The 23,370-nt window shown below is 41.6% G+C and overlaps 1 non-coding gene and 1 pseudogene across 1 annotated transcript; one reads left to right on the top strand and one right to left on the bottom strand.

Moving 5' to 3' along the window:
* The first annotated feature begins 5,379 nt into the window (after nucleotides 1-5,379).
* Nucleotides 5,380-5,569, top strand: LOC130682218 (U2 spliceosomal RNA). Its single transcript, XR_008995437.1, has one exon. It is a non-coding gene; the product is annotated as a U2 spliceosomal RNA (small nuclear RNA).
* A 6,231-nt stretch (nucleotides 5,570-11,800) lies between these two features.
* LOC130682210 (uncharacterized) lies at nucleotides 11,801-19,750 on the bottom strand (annotated as a pseudogene).
* Between the last annotated feature and the right edge of the window lie 3,620 nt (nucleotides 19,751-23,370).

The following is a 23,370-nucleotide window of genomic DNA, read 5'->3' as shown; positions in this document are numbered from 1 at the left end:
CTTGTGCCAGTACCAAATTGTCTTGATTACTGTGGCTTTGTAGTAGAGCTTAAAGTTGGGAAGGGAGATACCCCCTACTTCATTCTTCCTTCTCAGGATTGCTTTGGCTATTTGGTGTCTTTTGTGGTTCCATATGAATTTTAGAACTATTTGCTCTAGTTCGTTGAAGAATGCTGTTGGTATTTTGATGGGGATTGCATTGAATCTGTAGATAGCTTTAGGCAGCATAGCCATTTTGACAATATTAATTCTTCCTGTAGATGTGCATGGATGTGTTTCCATTTATTGGTATCTACTTTAATTGCTCTCGTGCGTGTCTTGTAGATTTCAGTGTATAGGTCTTTCACTTCCTTGGTTAGGTTTATTCCTAGGTATTGTATTCTTTCTGATGCAATCGTGAACGGAATTGTTTTCCGGGTTTCTCTTCCTGCTAGATCTTCGTTAGTGTATAGGAATGCAACAGATTCCTGTGTATTAATTTTGTATCCCACAACACTGCTGAATTCAGATATTTGTTCTAGTAGTTTTGGAGTGAAGCACGCCCAGACAACCTTGTCCACTCTCCCCTCCCCAGTGCAGCAAGCTCCGAGCAAACCCTGCCACTTCGGCAGCCCTCTCGCTTCTAGAGAGCCTCTTCAGACCGCCCGCCTTTCCTCTGACACAGAGCGGCCTGTTGTGGATCCCCATCCTCCACAAACGGCCGGAATCTCAGTCTCTCAGGCACTCCACCTGTCCGAGCTCCCCAACGCCCAGAGCACCACACTGTATAGGTTTCTGCTCGCAGAGCAGATCTCCAGGGCTGGGTGTTCAGCAGTCCCAGGCTTCCACCCCCTCCTGGCTCCGTTTCTCTTCCTCCTGCCGATGATCTGACGTGGTGGAAGGGCCTGGGTTCCACCTGGTTAGAGCTTTCGGATGTTTCCCTGTTTTGTGAGGTCTGCTCTTTTCACGAGGTCTGTAGGCAGTCTGGCACAGCCTTCTTTCCTGTTGCTGTTTTAGGGTTAGTTGTATCAATTAACTACATTTCGTACTATTTGTGGTTTTGGGAGTTGTTCTCTGTCTCACCTCTCATGCTGCCACCTAAGGGCAATCTCCCCTGCACGTTTTGCTCAATTGAAAATTGCTTAAAGGTTTGGTTTGGGGAAGGTAAACAGTAGGTGCAGCACAAGTTGGGGGTGGGTAGAACCGCAGAGATCCACTTACGCAGGAACTTCTCCATGTGGTTGGAGGATGCACCCTGACTCCTATTCCTGCCCTAGGGATTTTGTTGGCCGTTTGATTTTTCTTGCCTGGAGCAATTTTTGGATTACCCAGTGTGCCCCGACTGTTTTACTCTCCGTGCTCAGCAGTGGGCAGTTCGATCAACTGATTCTGTTGGGCCCCTGCAGTGCACCAGCTGGGGCTCTGGGGCCTGGTAGGTGGGCTGTAGCCAGAGGCAGACAAGCAGGATTCCCACCTCCTGCGAGGGCAGAACCCCAAACGTTACCCTAGAAGTCCGAATTGGTGAATCTGGAGGGAAGGGTAGGACTGGGGTAGGAGCCTTCAACTGAAATTCAGGTAGATTGTGGCCATAACATATCTACCCTTTTTGAGACCTTAAAGTTATGTGTTCATGCTCTCAACCTGCTTGTAACAACTGAGCGAAAAGACGGTTGGCCAAGGGCCCCCAAAGAAAGTACCCCCACTGAGCTGGGCTTCCGAAGCAGGCAGCTGTGCACACTGTCAACCAGGAGGTAAAGAACAATGCACACCTTCTTCCTTTCCATGTTGGAGGTGTGTGTCTCTGAAAGGTAACCCACACATTTTGTAAATCCTCATAACAGAAAGATGGAGGGTTATTATGTCTAAAAACGTTTTTAGACAGACATTCAGATGCCAAAATCAAAAGTTATTAGACTGAACACATGTGGATTCACAGACACAGAAAAGGCCCCAAGTTGTGTGAGACAGCAACATTTGCTTTTGAAGCACCTCCGTTTATTCAAAACAAGGCTAAAGTTGCATGATGTTTGAATAGGTACCTGTGTATATGTGAGGAATATGGGAAGGTGCCTCCAGGTAAGGGCGTTCCCTCCACAGGCTGCAAGGGAGTGCTACTCCGGGCAGCACAGGCCATGCCTGTCTTTTCCAGCTGGGTCAGACTGCACCATGGAGAGATTCAGAAACCCCTTCCTCCACCCACTGTTTCCTCAGCTTCCCTCCAGTCACAGGTTTTCTCCAGAGTTTTGAGTGACTGGAAAACCTAAGGACTGAGCAAGAGCCTGGGTGCTGCTGCTTCTCTGAGTCTTGGGGCATCCATGATGGGGGAAGAGGGGCTGACAAAGTGGCCTGCCTGTCTGATGTTCAAAGTCCTGAATTTAAAATGAATGGAGAAGGTTTGTTATAAAAAGGAATTGACATGGGGAGCTTGCACTATGGAGAAAAGAAATTGTTGCTAAAGACAAGCAGGTCAGTAAATTCACCTTTCATGTCATTTGCCCTTTAAAGGATTCCTCCTTTTAAAAAATGTTCCTGGCCCCATTGTGTTCTGTGTAGGCCGATGGAGTTAAAGCAGTTTCTCTTCCATTTCTGAGGAATATACTCCCCAGTCCAGGAATTACTAAAATTATTATTGTAAGGAAATCCAATCTAAAGAAGATGAAATGGTACCTAATGAAAATTAAAATACGAGATATTTTTTCATCGCTTTTAGGTATTTAAAGCATTTATCAAGTCCTAAATCTGGTTTGGTGAGACCTTGTTGAGGAGGGTGGTAGGAGAAGGGGTGCGGAAAGGCACAAGGCTGCAGAAGAAAGGCACCACTATAAACACCATTCGCAGCCACTGCCCCTATGGGTCTAAGGGTGCAGACAAGCAGGATTCCCACCTCCTGCGAGGGCCTCTCCATGAAGGTCCCCAGCCTACAGCAGTTCACTGTGGCCAGATCATTCTCCCTTTCTCCTCCTGCATCGCTACCCTCCTTCTAGCCCCTCAATGGCTGGGAGGGTGGGACTTGACCCTTACCCAAGGAGCAGTTGTAGCTAAACAGAAGGACACAGAGACCACTCTGGACTCTCTAGAGTCTGTTGATGTTTGTGTGTGCAGGCCTCCGTCCTGGTTACTGCTTAATCCTGCTCAGAGCTCAGAGCATAGCAGAACGAGCCTCCTCACCCCCAGTTCTGATGGTGAGGGCTGAACCCGTCACCTCCGAGCCAGGGTGCCCATCCAAAAGCCTGGATTGTCCCTGGAAAGGCCACATTCCTGAGCTGAGAAATGCCATTCTCTACCCATCTGAGAAAATGACTGTGGGGTAAGCAGAGCAAGGTGGTAGCAGCTGAGAACAAAGCCTCACGTGAGGCTCACATGCTTCCCATTAGGCCCACTTCTCTTTCCTGGGGTGTCTGGCAAGGCCTCAGGTTGGGCATGAGTGCTGGGAGCACATGCTTCAGTTTGGCTTAGGTGGTCAAGTGCTGGGGGACGAAGCCAGGGTGGCAGGCCCATCGGTGGTGGTGCCAAACCCTGCCCTGAGGACCTCTGGATGGTAGCAAGGCTGTTGAGGAGAGGGGACAGGAAATACGCTTTTGCTCCCCAAGGACTGTACAGCTTTCACCTCTCCCAGCCTGCTGGGCCTGCTGGAGACTTGTCTGGGCCGCCCCCTCCTCTCTGTCTATTTCTGACGTCTGCTAACAAGCAAAGTGCAGAGATGCTTTAGGCAAGATCCTTCCTAGGCAGAGTTGGGAGAGACGTGCCAGGACTGAAGCAAAGAAAGGTTCTCCTTGCACTTATCCCAGGAGCTGCCAGGCCACAGCCACAGTGAGCATTCCATGAGCTCTGTCACCCCACGGAGCTGGCCCTCAGGCAAGACATACAGCACCCCGGTCTGGACTTCTGGGGACTTAAACCTCCCATTTGGACCCAAGAGAGCTTCCTTTGCCACCATCAGAAGCAACTCCACCTCACCTCTTGCCTCCTCAGTGCCCCGTGTTGCCAAGCACTGCCCCTGGGACACAAGGTGCACTGAGCCAGTACACTGGTCCTCTGAAGTCTTAAGCAACACAGCTGGTGAGGCAGAGGTGAGGGAAATTGCCTACTCTTCTGTGCACAGATTGTGGAAGAGAAAATGGTCCCCAAAAAACTGCAGGTGAGGCAGTCACACCTCCACCATCTTTTGTCACCCTGTGCATTACAATTACAGCTACTGACTTTAATACCCTATGAATATGTGTGTGTATATCTATGTGTGTGTATGCTATATGTTATGTAGCACACATGGAACACACATATGTATGATACACAGGTGGATATATGCAAGATATAATAGAACACCCAGACAAGCAATTCACATATATGTAAAACACTTGAGCAATGATAAAATGATCTAGAACTAAAAGAACACTCCACCACCAACAGCAGAATGAATGGCAAGTATCTAAGGGACAAGAAATGACAAGTGTTAAGGAAGGTGTGGAGAATCAGTAACCCTCCCACAGTGTTGGTGGGACAATCAGTTGGTGCTGACTTCTCACGCACACATGGAACATTTCATAGGAGAGACTGTATCCGACTCCTTAGTCAGAAAATTTTAAAGGACCAAAATTTTACATACTGTATGATTTTTTCTGATATGTTTTCTCTGATTGCAGTGGTGTAAAAATGTACGAAGGGAAATAACGGAAATTCACGAATGTGTGGAAATTAAACAACACAATTCTAAATAACTGTGTTAAATGAAATGTCACAAGGGAAAATCAAAAGTACTTTAATGTGAATGAAAATGAAGATACAACATACCAAAATTTAAGGAATGCAGCTAGCATACTGTTTACAGGAAAGATGATAGTTGTGAATATAGTTAAAATAGAAAGTTCTCAAAACAACAACCCAACTTTGCTCCTGAACACACAGGGAAAAGTTCAATATGAACCTAAACCAAGTGATGAAAGTGACATTTAGCATGGAATTCAAGCATAGACAAATGAGAAAAACAAATGCAAAAAAATCCACTGGCCAAAACTTGGTTCTTTGAAAAGATTAACAAAATCAACAAACCTTTAGCAAAAACTGACCAAGAATAAAAGTGAAGTTCTCTAATATACAAGTGTCAGCACAGAAAGCATATATATAAAATGCAAACAAGCAGAGCTTATTACACATAAGCACATCAGGCCACAACTATTAGACCTTACTATCAAGCAATGTCTTCACAGAGCACTGAATAATCTTGCCTATGAATTATGGAACTATTAATCGTTATCTTCACTCCAAATACCTCTTGTTTTTGCACAAAGTTCATTCCCTCTGTTGCAAAGAACTTCCTTCTTTCTTTGGGTAATGATTTATTCTCAAAAGATTCTTTGTAAACCTAAATTGCAATCAAAGAAACTCAGTTAAAACCTAGCTTTAATCGCTTCTCGGCCTTTTGGCTAAGATCAAGTGTAGTATTGTTCTTATCAGTTTAATATCTGATATGTCCTCTATCCGAGGACAATATATTCAATGGATTTTTGGAGCAGGGAGATGGAATAGGAGCTTGCTCCGTCCACTCCATGCATCGACCTGGTATTGCAGTACTTCCGGGAACGGTGCACCCTGCCCATGGGGAGATTAAAAAAAAAAAAAAGAAAAACCTAGCTTTAGATTTCAGGTTACAAATTCACTTCAATTTAATAAAAGTTAAGAAATTACTCACTTGAAAATCAGAAAGCTTATTTAAAAGTCTTTGAATCAAACATCGATCAACCACTTCACCATTTCTTTCTTTTTCAGTAAACAGAAGAGTCCCGTGTACAGTCTTGCTCTGAATGTTCTGATCAGAAATTGTGTGTGATTTAAATAATTCAATCCCATTTCCCTATAACAAAAGAAACTGTCTAAATAAGTGGTATTTTTAAAACACTATGTCAGCTTGTGTTTTGCTATTAGTTGTGCTTTTAGGAAAATGCAAAATCCACAGTCAAAACAACATACAATTTGATATTAAACTCATCTGTCCACAGTTGGCTAAAGTTTTGTTTCTTGATAGTCTAAAAATCTAAATAATATTTCAGAGTTAAGGAAAGTTCACTGAATGACATATCTAGTTAAAAAAATAAAGCAGTATTTAGAATAGCTTTAAGGCTTTAAACCTGCCTTATTTTAGGTTCCAAAGGTTTTGTCAATTTAGTATAAAACATATGAAATGTGACTTTTCTTAGAATGGGTCCTAGAAGTAGTATGCTTCATCAACAAGACAGTCTATTAACACTAAGATGAAGGGGTAAATTAAGACTTCAAGCTAGGATACCATGTGCTCAAATATAAATTTAAAGACATGAAAAATTTTTATGATATAAAGAAGTACAGATTTTGAAAGTTGTATTTCTATTCTATATTTTCTTTTAGTTAGGACAGATAAAAGAGGGATTATAAGTTGCTTGAAACAATTCTTTCAAAGTAATCACTCTCATCCTTACAAAATGGAAGAAGGTAACACTGCATTCTGAAAAATGAAGTTCTATCTGGGAACAGAAAAATGTTCCTAATCATGATCTGTCAGAAATGAAACAAAGATAAAGCATTTACAAAGGAAATATTTTTTTATTAAATTATTGACTATGTGATTAAATATTATTCTTAAGAAAAGCACATTACTTTTGGCATTTTTATATATTCTTATGAGTTGCCAAACATGGGCAATAATATATTTATTTGTCTTGGAAAGATAACTTCACATTTTTCATTCACTTTCCACACTATTTGTTCTAAATTCCTCCTTAAATAGTAAATATTAACAGAGATTGATGAAGAAAGCTTATTCACATAAAGATTATTTTTTAAATAAAAACTACTGATATTCATCAGTGCTAATACAGTTTGCCTAACAAATCTTGGAGTACAATATTAGAAGACTGAAAAATGTAAAGAAAATCTATAGTCTAGAATTGCAGGTAGTAAAAACAAGAAGAAATATAAATTCACTACTAATGCCAAGATTGTACAAACATAAGCTCCTATGGCTTGTAAATGAAGGCAAAACACTTAAAAAGACAATCTTATTAGGACTTATTATGAATATATTGTTTATGTATAAGTTAATTGTAATTTAAACATACACTGGAAAGGTAGTCCTCAAATGTTCTTACCTCAAGTCCTCTTTTACTTTTAAAAACCACTGGTGAAACCCAAGAATTTGCACTAATTATGATATCTCTATGGGTATTAACTGTATTAGAAAGTTAAACTGAGAATACTGCAAATACCAAATTCAAGTTATGTTATTTAATAAAAATAACTGTTCAATATATTAAATTTAAAATAGTAACAAATGATAAAAATTTTCAGTTAAATCAAGTTCTAGAGATCCAAAATAAAGCATAGTGATTACAGTTGACACTACTACACTAAATACTTGAAAGTTGCTGAGAGGAGATTGTTAAATGTTTTCACCATAAAAAATAAATGGTAATTATATGAGGTGATGAATCTGTTAGCTAGCTAATGCCACTGTCATAATCTTTCAGCATATATAAATGTTATCAAATCATCACATTCTACATATGAGACTTCATAATGTATCTCAAAAAGTATTTAAAGAATTCATATAGTAAAAAGGGAAATAGAGTAATAATAACTTAAACACATCTATTAAGTGCTACAATATGCCTGAACATCCAGGTGAAACCAAAAGAGAAACAAGAGGAAACCAGAATTGAATGGGGGGCTTGTAAGATCCTAGAAAGCAACAATTCAGATGCCTAAAGGCACATGAAAAGATGCTCCACAAAGCTAATTATCAGGAAAATGAAAACTGAAACCACAATGAGATATTACCTCACATCAGTTAGGATGAAAACATAGCAGAGACTAGGAACAAATGCTGGCAAGGATGTGAAGATAGGGAACCCTCCTACACTGCTGGTGGGAATGTAAACTAGTTCAATCACTGAGGAAAGCAGTAGGGAGGTTCTTCAAAAAACTAAAAATAGAAATACCATTTGACCCAGAAATTCCACTCCTGGCATTTACCCTAAGAATACAGGACCCCAGATTCAAAAAGACAGATGCACCCCTATGTTTATCACCGCACTATTTACAATGACAAGAAATGGAAGCGACCTAAGTGTCCATCAGTAGATGAATGGATAAAGAAGATGTGGTACATATACACAATGGAACATTATTCAGCCATAAGAAGAAAACAAATCCTACCATTTGCAACAACATGGATGGAGGTAGAGAGTATTATGTTCAGTGAAATAAGCCAGGCGGAGAAATACAAGTACCAAATGATTTCACTCATATGTGGAGTATTAGAACAAAGGAAAACTGAAGGACCAAAACAGCAGCAGAATCACAGAACCCAAGAATGGACTAACAGTTACCAAAGGGAAAGAGACTGGGGAGGAGGGGTGGGAAGGGAGGGATAAGGGGGCATGGGGGGAAGAAAGGGGGCATTATGATTAGCATGTATAATGTGGGTAGGGTACGGGGAGGGCTGTGCAACACAGAGAAGACAAGTAGTGATTCTACAACATTGTACTACGCTGATGGACAATGACTGCAATGAGGAATGTGGGAGGAACTTGGTGATGGGGGGCGTCTAGTAAACATAATGTTCCTCATGTAATTGTAGAGTAACGATAACAAAAAAATGAATAACAAGATACTAAAATTTTTAATTAGAATGTAATCTGAACTTATTGATATTAAACTCATATCTTGTCTTATTAGTTTATAATTTTTGGGTTAAAACTTCAAAAATATAAGAGAATTAATGACAATATGTACAATAATATACCATACCCAATTTTATTAAATGCTAATGATTAATTCAATAACCATTCAGTTTATATTAAAATATACCTCACTGACTAATGGAGTGATGTCACCAAAAATGGTGACAGAACCCATCCCTCCACTAAATGACAACTAGGCTGGCCAAAACAAGAGGGGGTCAAAATCAGCTTTTTCAGAGCTCTGGAATCTAACCAAAATTTAAATCTGAGGAACATTTAGTGGAGAAAGATGCTGCTACATTTCAGTAATTGATCTTTGTGGTGTTAAATCACCCACTTACCATAGTGACAGCAAATCCACTGTTTGCTGGGAACAGACTGGGAATACAGACCTTGTTCTCAAGGAATTGTAGATGTGTTTCCACTCTGGGGCTTGTCTTTGTGCCTCCTGCTTTGGAGTGTACTCAAGAGAGGGAGCTACCTAGGGAACCTTCTAAAAAATTAGAGGCAAATATTCTAGGCTTAGCCATCTGAGGCAAAAGATAACTAATGGGGCAAGGAACATGTAGAATATCCTAGAAAGGATCAGACGTTTGGAAAGATAAGCATGAAGAAGTAAGTGTTTTGAACAGCTTCCTGTGTATTACTAGGAAATCAAGGAGGCCACAGATATGCCCAGGGCTGGACATATTGTCAGAAAAAAACATGAAGATCCCCTAATTTCACATCAGGCTTATCTTCAGGATATGCCCAAGTGGACCGATAGAAAGCAGAACAGTAAAGAGCCTGGCTAAAAATGAGTGAATGCCCCAACACAAATCCAATCTTAAAAACAGGGAAATGTTTGTTTGGCTGTAGGATTGAAGCAAATTTCAGTAAAATGACTGGTTGACTGTAAGTTAATGAAACAAGAATGTCAAAGGCTCACACACAGAACAAAGAACTATCGTCTTTAAAAAAAATGGCACAGAAAGGTGATTAGAAAGCAAATACCTTGCACACAAGCAAAGCAGTAGCTTTTTTCTTCCTTGGGGTAAAGGCAGAATTTGATCTTCCGAGTGGCCACGTTACAACACCCAGAACTTTCAGTTGCAACGGAACGGCCACTGGCGCCTACACCTTGTAGGCTATACCTACGGATGGTGAGGAGCCCCTCCACGCCTTGGTTTCCTCTCGGCCTACATGTTTGGCAATGTTTTTTTTTATTATTTTGCTATCATTAATGTACAATACATGAACAACATTATGGTTCCTTGACACATCTCACGCTTGTGCCACACCCCAGGTCAGGGCACCATCCAGAGACGGAGTTCCCAGAAGGCGCCACGTGAGCGAGGAAGACAGGCAAGTCATGTGTGCCACAAAGGCTCCGTGTGCTTTGCCCCTTATGCGGATTTGCCCTGTTCCCTGCCAGAGAGACGGAAAGTCATACCTTGAGGTAGGGTTGGGGAAGCAGAGGGTGGCGCTGCCCGCCTAGCGCGACTTCTTGGTGCTGAGGAAGTCGTAGTGAGCAGGACCCACTCTGGGGATTGTGACTCAGGGTCTTTAGCACTCCCTGGCAGCTGCAAGGACATTTGAAGAGAGGCGAAAGATGGTAAAGCACAGAGTGCCAGTCGGGCGGAGAGAAAGGAAAGGTAAAAGGGTGGCAGGGAGGAAAGGCACGGGTCACGTTAGACATCAGACCCGGCTGCTGGTCCCGCTCATGGTCAGGTGAAAGGGATTTTAGCGTCACTGCCCAGGCTGGATTTCCTGATTGTTTCCACTGTGAGGACCCCATGGCTGCACCAGCTCCCATCTGCATGCAGGGGTGTGGGAAATTGTTTGGGGGTTTGTATGGCCCTCGGCTATATTCTGCATCTTCCTTAGAACTCTATTTGCACTGCCCATGGTGCCCGAGGTGGTGGAGGGCTCTCTGGACCAGGGCGGGTGGGCCCATTAGCACCCACAGGTACATGTAGGAAGTTGGATGCCTGCCGGAGGCACCCTTTTGAGTGAGCTAGTTAGGGATGGTAGAGCGCCTGCACGACAGGAAGTCAGAAGGTGTAGGGTGGGACTTGCTGAGTGACGCACAACTTGGGGTAAAGGCAGATGAAGTCTGTGATTGGTCCTTTGTTAGATTTGCTCTGCCTCGATTGGCGGCAAAATCCTTCCTGCCAAATCTTGGCCGTTAAATTAGAGCGCATGCGTGCCAGGTCCTGTAGCTCGTCCGGTTGGTCACTGGTAGACTGTAGCTGCTTGGCTTGCTAACTCTTTTCCATTTGTTGCGGCCACAGCTCCGGCTCTGTTATGGCGTTTGATGCGAGGTCTTGGCTAATCGGTGTTCCCCAGCAGTCCCGAATGTCCTGTTTCCAGGGAAGTGGTCGTGAAGGCGCAGAGGTCCACGCCCGCCATGGTGCTGAAGTTGGTGAGGTGTTCCCACAGGCCACAGCTGGCTGTGGGACCCGGAAGAACAACCCCTTCAGGTTTGCGGCCGGACTGGGACGCGAGATACCATGCGCGAGAGAGGAGAAGGTGCCGCGAGATCCCTTGCTGCTGATGGTGGATGTGTTGGAGGACAAGGAGCGGTATCATGACGAGTTGGAGGGTCATGATGTGGAGATGATGTGCTTCATGGGCGAGAAGGGCCAAGAGTATTGGGAGGATATGGAGCACGAGGAAGACGACGAGTATGAGGAAGTCACGGACGAGGAAGTCTGGAATGTGTATGATGATGAGGAGGAAGAAGAGTATTTGGAAGAAGTGGAGCAGGATGATAAGGAAGCGAGTGATGATACAGAGAGGTCTAAGTCTAGGAGGAAGAAGAAGCGGTCAAGTAGGAAGATGAGGAAGTGAGGAAACGACCTTAGAGGTGAAGAAGTCTGATTTCAATTGGACAAAACTAAGAGGTGTGGAGGATGATCTTGTTTGTTTGAAGTGTTACTTCATTAGAAATGTTAATTTTCATGTCTCTAAGTACACCTATCAGTGTATATGTGTGTGTATATATTCTGAGTGTTTATTGGTATAGTTACAGAAAACATTTCATTCAATATACGTTTGATTTTAAAAAGTTTTGATTCCTGTCTCATTTGAACTGGTTAATGAAAGGACACTTTATTTCATGTTATAAATCACTTAGTCTTTATTGGTTGTTCGCTTTTAAGCAGTATCTCTAGAGGTTCAGTGCGGCTCCCCACACAGAATGTGAATTCCTTCAGACTGGGCCAAAATTGGGCACAACTGCTGACTTGCTGGATGCTTAGGTGCCTTTTTTGCAGAATTCCAGGACTTCCTAGTGCATAACAGAAAATAGAAGTTTTCCTTCACTTTCGCCTAAATCAGAGGATGAAATAAGGCTAAAGAGAAAGGTAATCAATTACACAGGAGATGATACTTTTTCTTTCCAGGTGTATATTCATCCAATCCCAGTGTCTTCTGCAATACTCACCTCTCATGAGGGACCAACTAGGAAGCCAGCAGTCATGTAGTTGCATGTTTTTTTCTTGTTCCAGGCTCTCCTCCAGGCACATAGGAAGCACCAGGGGTTGAAAGTGCAGTGGTTGCTTCAGGAAGATTAACCCAGGTCCTAAAGGTCCCTAGGGACTTTGGTAGGGCATGGCATGGTTAATGCTTACTCTTTGGGCTTGGGCAGCGTCCTGAAGACCAATAAGCCCCACCTGCACCAGGGCCAGAGTTTCTGAGTTTTCCTGAGGGAGAAAATTTAACAAGCATTTTGTGATTACATACTTCAACATGTAAAAGATATCTGAAGGTTACAGAACTCAATGTAGTCCAGTTAATCATTAAAGTACTACTCCTATTTTCCTTCTCTATTTGTTTGCAATACATAATGTCTTATCAAGTACAGTATATTTAGATATCTTCAGGTATAAGAAGGTATATGTTATGATGCAATCTATGTTCTTGTTGAAATTCCTAATTTAAATCAAATTATAACGCATTTACAGTGTTTAACATTTAGTGATATAAACCTTGAAATTTATGTTGAAATATCCCACTTTCAAGACATGAGACTTTAGACAGTTACTCCCTCGAGCCTTATTTTCCTTGTCTCTGATAATTGATTTATTTCATTAATGTTAAGACAAGAAATAAAATTATATAACCTAAATAATATTTTGACAAAGCTATTCTAGAGATTAATAAATTGAGCTTTAAGAAATAAGATGTTTGAAGTCATAACAGGAAAATTCACACTAACCTAGGTTATGATCTAAGCTATGAATACTTTCCACCATTTTTAACTAAAATTATATAAAATAACTTATTACAAACTTATTGATTTCAATCCTGAAATTATTCCTAAAAACAGCTAATGCATTTAGATAAACACAATAATACAAGGAGATACAAGTAATATATACTTTCTCTTTAGCTAAAGAAATATACCAGATGTGAATATGGTAAGACGCACTAATGTTGTCTCCTATAGCTAAAGAATAGTATGTACCTTCTTCAAAGGAAATCATTAAAAATCTCAAAGTTTGTATATCTTATATTAAAATTAGGCTTGGAATGACTTCCTCAGACTTACATGAAATTTGCACACCTAACTGTGGTAAGTATCCACTGTTCATTCAGTGTAGAGCCAGCACAGAAATGAGAGTTGCACAGAAACCACCCATGGAAATTCATTCACTTGTGCTTCCCAGCAGTTGGAACAATGAGGGTTCAAGGCCAGGGCATAATCCACACTCTGAAGAAGGAATTCATATATGAGATAGGGTGAAGTTACTGTTACTACCCTACTTTCCCTGAATATTTTGATTTCTGGTTTTTAGATTTTAGGCAATTGCTTGTAATGTTCAGTTTGGGAAAAGGTTTGGAAATATGCTTTTAATCCTACAAAGTTAGGTGAGGTAAGAGAGGTTGCTCACCATCTCTGAGAATAATGTGAAGTAACTCTTTCATTCCTCTAGAGGAATAATAAGCCATTTCTAAATATTAGAAGTGTTTTGTATATTTTATTCTGTAAGGAACTATGTTTACAAAACAGGTAAAACCATTTTTGCCAAAAATAAGATATTCTTCTCTAATATGCATGACATCTCTTAAGATTATAGTATTCATTCTTCCCCTTATGATCCAGATAATAATTTTAATTTGTTCCTGCTGCAGTTTGAAAATATGACCCCTGGCTTACTCTAACAATGGTTTAGGCTCCAAAAAAGGCCTTGGTCCCAAGGATAATAATAGATTATTAGGTTGAACTTGCTTGTGGTTTCATGAGAAATAACAGCTGTCTTGAGGGGCCAGAAAGCCTGGAGACTCTTTCCAGACTACCCAGTTGACATTCAGCCAAGGAAATACTGAGTTCTGAGTATTTGATCAGATCTTGTTCAGGCTAATTAGACTTGGTTCCAGACTGAGATACAGCCATCAGAGAAGGTTGCTTTGTTAAAAGTGTAGCTGGAGCAACACTCAGGGATGAAAAAGAATGACAAAGAAAGGTCTCTTCAGTAAATTTAGAGAAAGATAGTTCCTGACAAGGACTATCAGAAGAGGCTAAGGACAGGATAACAGGAGAGATGAAAGCCACAGGATAAAGAATGGAACAAGAAGGGAAAATATAGGATGAAGGGAAAGTACAAGAAGAGAAAACTTGACAGGGAATGGATAATGTACATGGGGATGGGAGATAACAAGGAACAAGAAAGGAAAAAGAAGAAGAAAGAGAAGTTGATGGGATATCATGGCTTTCTTCTGTTTTGGTAATTTGTAATTTACTATCAAAGTTCAGGTAACCAACTCTTCCAGGAAGCGAACTACTTGAAAGAGTAAGAAGAATGCTTGTGAACTCACTTGCTTGGAGAGAATTGATTTGTTCTTGGCTTTCTATTGTAGCTCTCAGTTGACAGAGGTGTAAAATACTGACAGGTGAAGGAACAGTTTCTACTGGTAAAAAAGGTAGACATTTAGACCAGGAGCCAAAATTACTAGTAAGTAGGGTTGCTCCATCAGGCTCAACTTCAGAAGAAGGTGATGTAACTGTATGAGCTTTATAATGGATATCAGTTCTAATTTCTATTACAGGCTGTATCCATGTTCTGACCTTGTCAAATTTAGGAATAGCAAAGTATGTAATTGTATCAGTTTCAGGGTGAGCCCAGGATCTTACTACGTGGGTTTCAAACAAGATCAAAGGATGAACTATATCAACTTCAGACTGGAGCCAAGAGCTGAATATTTGAGATTCTGAATGAGTTGATGGTCTGACTTTATTCATTTGAATGTGGGACCAAGATATGACTGTATCAGCATCCACCATGATCCAGGGTCTTACTTCTTGGATTTCAGGATGTCTTATTACTCCAGAAGCTTCAGTCTGGGTTGAAGAGCAGATTTTTAAGGTTTCAGACTGTGTGCATGGTTTGATTGTAGCAGCTTTAAGGTGGATCCAGGTTGGTGTGATACTGGTTTCAATCTTGGTCCAGGATCTGATTGAATTAATTTCATACTGAGTCTAAGGATTGATTATACTAATTTCAATTTGGGTCCAGGCAAATGTTTTTAGAGATTCAGATTGAGACCTGAGTCAGCAACTGGAATGTGACTGTGTTTGCTTCTGTCCAGGTATCGACTGTTTGAAATTCAGCTTGGGTCCCTGATTTTATTGTATCAATTTCATATTGGGTCCAGAGTCTGACCTATCGGTTTCACCTTGGATCCAGTGATTAACTGTGTGCCATTCCTTTTGGATCCAGGTAGTAACTACTGGAGGTTGAGGTTGAATCCTTTGTCTTATTGCATCAGTTTCAGTCTGTAACCAAGGTCTGACAGTGTTAATGCCAGGCATGATCAAGTGTTTCACTTCTTGAATTTCAGATTGGTTCAATATGGTGACAGTATTAGTTTCAGACTGTGTCCAGGGTCTGATTATAATACTTTTAGGTTGAATCCAAGGGTGAATTTACCAACTTCAGTTTGTATTCCTATTCTTTCTGCATTGGCTTCAGAAAGTATCCAGAATTTCACAGTGTCCCTTTCAGACTGGTCCCATCAGTGGACTATATCAGTTTCAGTCTGAATTGATGATATGACTGTAAATGTTTCATGTTGGGCCAAGAGCTCTCCCTTAACAGCTCCAAATTGGGTAAAGGTACCCACTGTTTGAGATTCTGATGGTTCTCATGATCTTAGACTTTTCATTTGTATTTTAAACCAAGATCTGCTAATATCAGCTTCAGGCTGGGACCAAACGCTGTCTACTTGAGGCAAAGGCATTGTCCACAATATCAGTGTTCCAGATTCAGTCATCCATGTATTGATAATATTCAACAGAAGAGATGCTTGATTCTCAACTTGTATCAAGTTTCGAGTAGTATCACTTTGAGGATGCAATGAAATACTCAATATATTATCTTCAGGCAGTGGCAGTGTTCCTTAGATTCTGTTTTGAGCATTGTCCCAAATGTGAGTCTATCAGTAACACTTGGTGTGCAATAATTTACCGCTACAGATTCAGCCTGATTCCATGTGGAGGTAACAATCCCTGTAAAAAGACTTACTGGATATTCATCCTTAGTCCACATTCAAATTGTGGAAACAACAGTCTCTGTAAAAGTCTTCACTGCTGGATATTTAACCTGAGTCCATGGTGGTGTGGCTATGGAAGCTATATCCTTTGTCCAGGTATTTACTGTCAGATATCTAGTTTGAGTCCAAGATTGTGAATAGAATCTCTGTCCAGGAATTCATTGCAGAAGAGTGAGCCTGGGTCTATGAGTGTCTATGTCACTTTCAGACTGTGTCCAGGGTTTAACTGCTGCAGATTGAACCTGGCTCAATGGGGGGACTACTTCAAAATCAAACTGTGCCCAAGGATTTGCTGTTGAAGTTTCAGCCTTGGCCCATAATGTCACTGTTGAAGTTAATGGCTGTGTCCAAGGATATATGTTTGGAATTCATCTAAGGGTGACTGTGTGACTTTATCAGCCACAATCTCTATCCAGGGACTTACTGCTGGAGAAAATCCCATGGTCCATTGTATGACTATTTCAGAAATAGCTTTTGCCCAGACATTGTCTTCCGGAGATTCAGCCTGGATCCATGGTAGGACTGCTTCAGCTTCAATCCTTGTCCAAGGAGTTATTGCTGGAGTAACAGCCTGAGTAAACAGTGTGACTATATCAGACACAGACTGCACCAAGGGATATACTGGGGGAGATGCATTTTGGGTCAACTTTGTGACTATTTCCGTCACAGACTGTAGCCAATGGTTATGTAAATTTGGCCATGTACCACAATGTGACTATACTAGCTATAGCCATTGTTAAGGGACTTACTACTGCAGTTACATCCTGAGACCCCAGGGAGACTGTGTTATTTTCAGACCACGTCCAGGGATTCATTACAAGAGACTCATCCTGGATCCATGTTGTGACTGAACAAGGTACAGCCATTGTTATAGGATTCAAGGTAAGAGATTCAACCAGGTTCAGAAATTCATTCCAGAAGAATGAGACTGTGTCATTTCCAGATTGTGTTCAAAGATTTGCTGATGGAGATTCAACTTAGGATGGTGACATAAATGTGTCAGTTGCAGAATGGATCCAGAGATTTACTACAGCAGATGCAGCCTGGGTCCACGCATCAGTTTCAAATAGTGTCCAGGGATTTACTGCTAAAAAAGCACTCTGGGTCCATAATGTGACTGTATGAATTATATCCTCTGTGAAGAAATTTATGATTTCAGAATCTTCTTGGGATCATAGTAGCATAGATTAGCTTCAGGAGTTGTCCAGGAATTTACTGAAGTATATTCAGCCAGGCTCATTGATGTTACCAGATCAGATAAGGCATTCATCCAGGGATTTATTGCTGGAGACTGAGACATAGTTATTGGTGTTATTGTGTCAGCTATAGGTTGTGTAGAAGGATTTTACTTTAAGAGATTTAGCTTTAGTCCACTGTGTGACTGAATCAGATACTGCCTGTATCCTAGTCATTACTGTTGGAGATTCAGCCTATGTTAGCGATGTGCACCCAATACAGGAGCACCAACATATGCGAAACAAATACTAACAGAATTAAAGGAGTTTTCAGCAATTATTTCTTCAAAGACACATTCTATCCCTTGTTGAGGTGTGTGAGCTCTTTATATATTTTGGATGTCAATATATATGTTAGTGTGTCAACTTCAGGCTGAATCCAAGGGTGGATCCACCAACTTTGTCCATGGCTTTACTGTTATAAATTCAGTCTGAGTCCATGGTATGACAGTAAAAGCTACAGCTTTTGTCTAAGGATTTAATACTGGAGACTCAGTTGGCTTCACAGTCTGCTTAGATCAGCCAAAGGATCTGTCCAGGTCTCCACTACAGGAAATTCACCCTGGATAAATGGTATGCGTATAACAGATACAGTTTGTGCCCATTCATTTACTACTGGAGTTTCCATTCAGGTCCAGTGTGTAACACTATCAGACACAGGCTCTGTCCAGGGATTTACTGCTGGCGATCCAGCCTGGGTCCACAGTGTGCCTTAGGAAGCTACAGTCTCTGTCCAAGGATTTCCTAAATATTCAGCTTGCATCAATGATGTAACTGAATCAGTTTCAGCCTCTGTCCAGAGATTTACTGCTGCAGATTCAGCCTGAGTCCATGGCGGAACTAGGTCAGTTACAGGTTGCATCCAGAAGTTTATTCCTAGAGCTTCTGTCTGAGTCCAAATTGTGAATGTATCACTTTCAGATTGTTGCCTGGGGATTTACTTCTTGGATTTCCTTTCCTGGTTCATGTTGAGAGTTTCAGACTGTCTCCAGGAATTTACTGCTAAAGATTCTCTTGGGATGCAAGTTGTGACCGTGACAGTTTCAGACTTTGTCCAGGAACACAGTGATGGAGACTCAGGTTACTGAGTACACAGTGTGACTATATCAGCTATAGGCAGTGTCAATAAATTTATTATTAGAGATTCAGCCTGGGTCCATTGTGTGACTCTCCCAGTTACAATGTCTATCCAGGTTATTTATTGCTGGAGAGGCAGCCAAGGTCCAGGATATAAAGGTGTCAGTTTCAGGTTGTGTCCAGGGATTTACTGCTGGAGATTCAGCCTGTGAACATGGTATAAATGTATCAAACATAGGATGTGTCAAGGGTTATAGTTCTAGAAATTCTGGCTTTGCCCATGTTGCATCAGTTAACATCTCTGTCCAATGGTTAACTGCTAGAATTTCAGCCTGGGTTTACAGTGTGGCTGTTTCCATTTCAGACTGCGTCCAGAGGTTTATTTCTGGATACCCAGCCTGATTCTCCTGCATTAACATACCAGATCCATTTTGTTCCCTAGGGTCGATTATACCAATGTCTAGCTGAATCTATGGTCTCATTGTCTCAGTTTTAGACTGAGTCCACAATCTAACTTTATCACCTTCAAGCTCATCCCAGGGCTTTATACATATTTTGTTGTATCCAGGCTCTTAACATTACCAGGTTCGTTCCAAGGCTTGACTATTTCTATTTCAAACTGTACCCAGTGGTGGGCTGATTGGTGTACTGGCTCTGTCCACAGTATCAATACCTCTATGTGGGTCTGAAACCAATGTTTGATATTGTCAGCCTCTGAATGAGACCAAGGTCTGGCTATGTCACCTTCAGGACGGATCCTGGAGTGTGCTGTTTTAAATTCTGTCATCATCCAAGGTATGAATATATCCATTTGAGTATGCAACCAAGATCTGATTCTGTTAGCTTCAGGGTCAGACTAAGAAATGATTGATTGAAATTCATGGTGGCTCCAGCTTTTAATTACACCAGCTTGTGTCTGCCACCAAAGTCTGACTGCATCAGCTTCAGTTCTTGTCCAGGGTATAACTATATTAACTTTAGAGTGTGTCCACATTCTGAATGTATATGTTTCAGGCTTTGTTTGTCGTTAGACGTTACCAGCTTCAGAGTGAGTCCGTGAACTGACTGTGTCAACTTCAGGCTGAATCCAAGGGTGAAGTGTTTTAAAAGCTGGTTGGGTTGTTCGTTACATTTGATAAGATTTAGTCCAGAGTCAAGATCTGGCTGCACCAGCTTCAAGCTGATCCCAGGGTCTGACAGTTTCTTTTTCATAGTGGGTCCAGGATTTTAATTTACCTTCTTTTGTTTGGGTCCAATGTTCATCTTCATTCTCTTCAGTCTGGGTTCTGAGTCTATTTAAAATTTATGCTGAATCCAGGATCTGATTCTTTTTGTTTTATTTTGTAACCATTGTCTGATTGTATCAGCTCTCAGATAAGTCAACAGTCTTCCTGTTTGAGTTTTTACTGAGTCCAGGTTTGGACTAAGTCAGCTTCATACTGAATCCAGGGTCTAATCATATCAACTTGAGAGTAAAGAAGAGGCTCAATTACCTTTGCAGTAGTATGCAACAAGAGCCATGTTGGATGTGTAGTCTGCATCTGAGATTTCACTATAATAGACTCTATTTGAGTTCATGTGAACTGATTCTCTCCATTTGACTTGAGGGACTGATCATATTGGCCTTATATTGGGTTCAAGACCTAACAGCATTGCTTGCAGATGGAGCCCAATAAAAGAGCATATTAAGTGCCAGGAAAACCCAAAATTGAGTTGACTTACATTCGGGGAGGAACCAGTATTCATCTCTCTTTTCTATAGGTACTTGGGTTCCAAGTATATTTAAGACTGGTGGAAACCAGTGCTCCAAGGTATGGGTTTCTCTAGGATACTGGAATCCATCTGTATTTATTGTGGAATGAGCCCAGAATTCAATTTTATTAACTATTAAAGGGACCGGTGGATGCAGGTTATAAGTTACTGGTTTATTAACAACAGTGCTAACTACCAGTTATATGGTACATTTGGATTTTAACACTCTCTTCATTGGACTGAGTCTGCATCACTGTTTCTGTTCATCAGATACAGAATGTGTCCAAGGTCCCATGTCAGTTGTAATTTCTAGGCAGGATCTAGCTAGCAGTTGACCATGGAAAGGAAGCTTACTTACTAGATTGAATTTGATAATGGACAGTATTAATTTCAGAAGGAACTTCGAGTCTATGTGTGTCACTTGAAAAAAGAATCCAGGATCCATCAGCATTAACTAATGGTAAAGTATGAAGCCCAATTATACCAGATAAAGGTTTAACCCACAACATTACTGAATCAGTCACAGTTTGATACTGATATTTTATTGCATCTCTGAGGAAGGTCCCAAGGTTTAGTTATATCAGTTACTGGAGGGTTCTGGAAAATCCAGAAGGAACCAAAGATTCAGAAATGTCAGCTTCTGGGACACACAAGAGCTCAACTATTTCAGAAGGATCCTATTGTAATAGGAGAGGTCTAAGATTGTACCATTGGGAATCTGCTAGCTGTGGAAAGCTGACTACTTTGAAAGAATAACTGTCTACCACAAGGAAATAGTCTGTATTATTTCAACCAAAAAATAGTAGAAGAGGATTCCAGCATTGTCTGTTCAGTAGGAAAGTACCTAATCTTCTCTATGACTGTGTAGAGAATTCATGGGAGTTCAAACAGCAGTTCTCCTGTTCAGGCCAAGACTGTCTTCTGTATCATGTTCTACCCCAGGAGGAAAAACACAATATAGGGAAAAATAGGATCCAGTGGTTTCTGAGATACCTTGATAACCCTGACATAGCCAGTCCTTGGTCTCATTCAGAGGCTGACAATGTCAAACATTGGTTCCAGACCCAAATAGAGGTATTTGTACGGTGGACAGAGCCAGTACACCAATCAGCCCACCACTGGGTACAGTTTGAAATAGAAATACTCAAGCCTTGGAACGAACCTGGTAATGTAAGAGCCTGGATACAACAAGTTTGTTCTTAGGTACTTTATTCTTTATGGTGCAGTTGTAAAGGGCACTGTTTTCTTAATCTCTCTTTCCAGTGGTTGGTTATTCGTGAACAGAAGCAAATGATTTTTGTACATTGATTTCATATCCTGCAAGTTTATTGAATGCCTTTTCAGTTCTAACAGGTGTTTTGTGGAGTGGTGTGGAAATTGGTATTAAAAACCATCCAAGAATGGTATGGGACTCTCTTGATGACAATAACAGGGTCATTATAGGACACTGAGGACTCAATGACAAGGTCTACTAGTTCTCAGTGGTTGCCAAAGAGACAGAAAACAGGACTACCCTGCCTTACCTGAGTGAGGAAACAAAGATAATCATTCATATATATATGAATATACATATGAGATATACAGACATTATAGTATGTAATAGTAAAAAATATACAATCATATAATACATAATATATATGAATTACAATATGGATACATTTTTACAGGTTTATAAAGAAAATGTTACATATTTACTTAATAGTTTATAAATACATTAAAATATGGAAGGTTTATACATTTTCCTCCAAATGTAAGTTCCATATGACATGATGAAATGTAATAAATGTTCCATGCTGCATACATACTTCCAGGAGCTTCAGCATACGACTTAGGTATAAGTAAGTTTAACTCTGGTTAAAAGAGGAAAACTAAATGCTAGAGGATATTTAGAGAAAACAACCAAATCTTAAAAAAATAAACTATATATTAACATGTTAATATGGATAAAACATTCCCTCAGCTGAGCATTTATACAATTGAATATGATTATTATATTCATCCTTACCACCTTCACTATTTTGAGCTCTATTTCTATTTTAAGCCATAATTTTTTGTTTTCATCATACACTTGTTTTCAAGTCATCATTTCTGCTTCTCGCTCAAACCAAACCTTATCCGATGGTTTAATCTTCTCCCAGCAGGCAGAATACTCAGAGTAAAAGCCAAAATCTTTGTTATTTTCTTGTCTGAACTCTCAACATTTTTCCTTTGTTCTCTTTTGCTACCATCATGACTGCTTTATTCTAGTCTCTAAAATTTTTCAAAAATAGTTTCCACTGCTTTAAGTGTTCTGCCCTCAAATATTCATATGGATTGATTCCTTAAGGGCTTTGGGTCTTGGCTCAAATGAGTGATTTTTATTAACTCCTGTTCGGCTCCTGTTTTTGACAGCACGTTTTCAACAAATGTTGTGGTTCATCAATTTAGCCACAAGGGAGCGCCACATTCCCTGAGTGTTGAGCGCGTGTCCTGCACCGGCCACCGTGCCCTCTTTGCGGGCCCGCGCGGCAGATGGCGGGCAGGCAGGCCCCGGGACTTCCATCCTGACGCTGAGGAGAGCCGAGACTCCTCCGGCCCCGCTGCAGCCCCGGGACACCGCCGGCCGCGGCCGCAGTGACGGCCCGGTTTCCTGAGGAGCTGCGGAGGGAAAGGAGAGGAGAGGGCCCCCTGCCGAGCGCTCCCCTCCAGGGGCCCGAGAGGAAGGGCCCGCGGCGGGGAACGGGGTCCTTGCGGAGTTTGGGGGTGCGGAGGGCGCGGGTGCCGCGCGTTGTGTGCGGGGCGAGTTTGGGGCCCAGCGCGTCCCCGAGAGCCTGTGTATCTGCGCCGCGCACCCCGGGCCCCCGTGCGGTGGGAGGACCGGCCGCGCCTGCGGGACGCCCTCCGGGCTCCAGGCTTCCTTCCTAATGAGGCTCTGAGACGGGAGTGAGGTGGAGGGATCTTCGTTGCTGAATGGCCCGCTTTCCGGGGCGCAGCGCTTGCTGTGCGCCGAGCACACGGGGCAGGGTCCTGGGAAGTGTCCCCGGGGTGGGGGGCCACCTGGGAGGCCCCCGGGGCGCAGCGTGGCGCTGACCCAGCCCAGC

Source organism: Manis pentadactyla, chromosome Y, assembly GCF_030020395.1.
Source record: "Manis pentadactyla isolate mManPen7 chromosome Y, mManPen7.hap1, whole genome shotgun sequence".
Taxonomy (NCBI): domain Eukaryota; kingdom Metazoa; phylum Chordata; class Mammalia; order Pholidota; family Manidae; genus Manis; species Manis pentadactyla.
This window is presented reverse-complemented; position numbering and strand designations above follow the sequence as displayed.